Raw genomic sequence first — 3,647 nt, 5'->3', positions numbered from 1 at the left:
CTCTGCTTGGCACAGGCTTGAACCCTGTTATAATTTAGGTTAAAAGACAACACAAAGTTTCTGCCTTTTCAGAGCCCTTCGGCAGTTTTGCTGCAAACCACAGGGTCTGGTCAGGCCTCTACAGGTGTTCTTAATTAGGAGAGAATCCATGTAAGGTACAAGCCTTAAAGATATATGGCTCTTTAGCACAAGCCTTCAAAACTCAGCCATATCACACCATCATCTTCACTGAGTTATGCTTACAAAGAGCACAGATAAAATAGTGTTTAATCAGAGCTGCTGCTTCCCTTTGCAAGCAAAAGATAATGAAATAACTATCCTGCAGTATGAAAGCATTGAGTTATCTCATCCTAATGTGAGTGCATGCCTGAATCACCTTCCTGTCTTTGACTTGCTTTAACACTTGGATTTAAAAAAAGTACTTCTGTCCTTAAAGGTAAGAGTTGTGTATAAAAAAACAGCATGGAGACTTCTTGCAGAATGTGATTATTTTTGGGACCAAATCACCTGGTCTCTTATTCACATTTTCAGGAGAAGACTGAATGACTTTAAAAAGCAAAGACTTCAGAGAGACAGCATGAAACCATGCATGGAAATAAATACACAGCTGTAGTCTGGATGGTCATTAATGATGCACAGCCTGTGAGGATGTATGGGAGTAACATTCTTCATTTTGAAAGAGTCAGAGGAAAAAGGCCACTAGCAATTATGCCACACAGTGCCATGAAATATATTAGACCCTTTCTTAATGCTGGATAAAATGAGACCGGCTTAGAAAAGCAGAGACACTGTCATACCCAAAGGATTCTCCAAAACAAGAGCCCTGGCTTTCCAAGCACCAAATTTCCAGAGCAATCTGTCAAGGAATTTATCATATAAAACAGCTAGAAGGTCTGGGATCAGAGACATTTGTCCTTTCAAAGGTCATAAAGTATTGTCAGTGGAGCATTTTCCTGCTCCCTAAATTATGAGCAACAGACCTCTTCTGTGGCTGAGTTGGTTGGACCTTGATTTTTGTTTGTTGAGAGAGTGAGGATCATTTATGGCCCATGGAAATTCCCTACCAGGTTCTCTGCAGTGGGTCTGTGCCCCTGGGGTTCCTGCTGCAAACCATTCTGAAGATGTTGCAATGTTTCAGGACTCTTCAGATCACCAACTCCAGAAGAATTTCAGGAAGATGTCAGGATTGAGGGAGCCAGGTTGGGATTCCACCTGTACAAAAGCAACATAAGCCAGTTATAAAAGGCTCTAGGCTTGTGCTACCATATTTTGAGTGCTGTTGTAGTACCTGGGACATCTCTGAAACTTCAGGGATAACATAAGGCCTCTGTCTTTCCTAAGTATTAGACTGTGCCATCTAAATAAAATTTTGAGAGTCATGAAGGGAGAGGGAATGTTCATGCTCCTTTTGAACGTAATTTAGCTGTTATTATGAACCATGTCCTGTAACTGTCCCCACTCTCTGTTAATGTTTATAGAAAGCCTAGGAACATTAGCTTTTGCCTTTGGGCTTCTCATCAAGATGTCTAAAGCATGTAAATCATTTTATAGAATCAACAACTGAGCTGCGAGGAAATTTGGACCACCTGATAAGGTCCCAAAATAAAGTTATGCAATTTCTGTAGTGGATTCAGCAGACCTAAACATGAAATACATTCATAGGCAAATCTTCCCAGAGAGAATCTCTAGGTTAGATTTTGATTGTATTTATCTTAGTTAATTTACAGATGCCTTTAAGAAGGGTGCTTTTAATGTCTCTGTACTCCCACACATCCATGGCTATTTTCAGAACTACCCAGGATGCATTTGCATTGATTACAGTGCCCAAACAAGAGCCTGCCTTGATACTAATGCAGAGCAGCTGGGTTTCAGGACCTGGACTACACACTGCTACAGCAGCAGCCTGAACTGCACCTGCCCTGCGGCAAAAGCAGGAAGGGATGTTTAGATTTCCTGATTCTGGCCAGTGGATATTGTAAACCAGAATTTATGGGATGTACAGTGAGCAGCATGGCCCTCAAACTGGGCTGGAACAGGCAGGTTTCAGCAGCAGATACTCAGACTTGCCTACAGGATGCATTTGGCCATGATTGTACAGCCACAACGTGGTTCAGGGAAGGTGAGAAAGAATCAGTGCACATCCCTGTTAGTGTCCCATAATAGCAATACTGTAATATAATAATAGTTTTATTCAGTAGCTGTTGTTTCTGAGGGCTTCTAAATGCTCGATGAACCTTCTTCCTCATCTTTTATTCCAGAAACCCTCAGTGTTCCCAGCCTCCAGTTTAACAGAACCTGACTATCTCCACAGAATTCAGAAGTCCCCTGGATGGACTTGGTGGCTTAGTGTTGGTCAGTGTCACCAGCTGAGTTAGGAACCTTCATTTGCTGGTGGAGTTGCTTACCAGTGCCTCTTCTGGATGTGCATTTTAATTCTGGATGTCTAGAAAGTCCTCAGTATCACCTCAGAAATGTGCCAAATAGACATTAATTTTCAAAAAGTTCAAATATGAGAAGCAATTATGTCAAATAAGTTTCTTGGCTGACAGAAGCTGATGTTATCATTTAAAATGATCTGGCAAAGCTGCAGTGTTAATGATATGAAAACTAAATAAGCACAGGAGATAATGCAAAGATGCTGAGTTGGGCAGGAAATTATTTCTAATATGAAGTAAGTCTCTCTTTTATAATACTCACTCCACCAAAATGGATGCATTTTAAATTGCTGTTATGTGCCCTTATTCATTGCTGTTTACAGAATATTTAAATTCAGAGTTCATTTAATTCTGTCTAGGTCAGTAATTGTGGTAATGAACAAGGTCAACCATTTGCTTTAAGAGGAATAAATGCTCATTTACAAAATAAAATTACTTTCTTTTTGTGATTTCATACATGCATAAAAAAAAATCATGACCCTGTGCAGGCTCAAGTGAAAAGTTAGATTCCATGAAAGCTTAATTTAAAGTCATGACAGTTCCTTGTGCACTACAAAATCTGTCACTGCTACGAAACAAGACCCTATTTAACAAGACCCCACACATGTCAATTCTCAGCAATAAATGTTTCAGATGAAAAAATAACGATTATTTGATTAACTGGTAAAATGCGGTGGAATAAATAATACCAGATAATCTGATAATTTCCTTTTCCCATTGATAAATTCTTGATAAAATTACTTGAGTACCAATGGTCTACAAATGGTTTTGATTAGGGCCCCCATAGTTTCAGTCAGGGGTTCTTCCAGTTTGAATTGCTGTACAATGAATAAATATGATTTAGAACTTGTAGTGAGGATATCATATATATGAACAATTGCTTAATTCACAAAATAGATTATGAAGCTGGCTAGGTGTGTCATAGTTCAGCTTTTTAAAGTTGTTAACTTGCTTGTCTTGCCTTTACAAACAGAGAAATGGCTGCCTGATTTATTTTTTTAAAATAAATATCTTCAGCATATTTTGTAATATAATCCAAAGTTAAAGAAGTCTTCTTTAAATCTGCTAGTTTATAATATCATGCAACCCAATTATATCCATTTTCAAAGGGTTCAATTCAAAGCTTTAAAACTAATACCAATCAGTTTCTTCATTATTTCTTAATAAATCACAGCATGATCAGTGGGTTCTATGAGACACTTCTGTGTCTTC

The 3,647-nt window shown here is 38.6% G+C and overlaps 1 long non-coding RNA gene across 1 annotated transcript; it reads left to right on the top strand.

The window, feature by feature from the left end:
- Positions 1 to 229: 229 nt before the first annotated feature.
- On the top strand, positions 230 to 2,670 carry LOC135450715 (uncharacterized). Its single transcript, XR_010441134.1, has 3 exons — positions 230 to 436; positions 532 to 2,119; positions 2,259 to 2,670. It is a non-coding gene; the product is annotated as an uncharacterized LOC135450715 (long non-coding RNA).
- The last annotated feature ends 977 nt before the right edge of the window (positions 2,671 to 3,647 follow it).

This window comes from Zonotrichia leucophrys, chromosome 7 (genome assembly GCF_028769735.1).
Source record: "Zonotrichia leucophrys gambelii isolate GWCS_2022_RI chromosome 7, RI_Zleu_2.0, whole genome shotgun sequence".
NCBI classification, from domain to species: Eukaryota; Metazoa; Chordata; class Aves; order Passeriformes; family Passerellidae; genus Zonotrichia; species Zonotrichia leucophrys.
The sequence above is the reverse complement of the archived record's forward strand: the minus strand, read 5'-3'. Positions and strand labels throughout refer to the sequence as shown.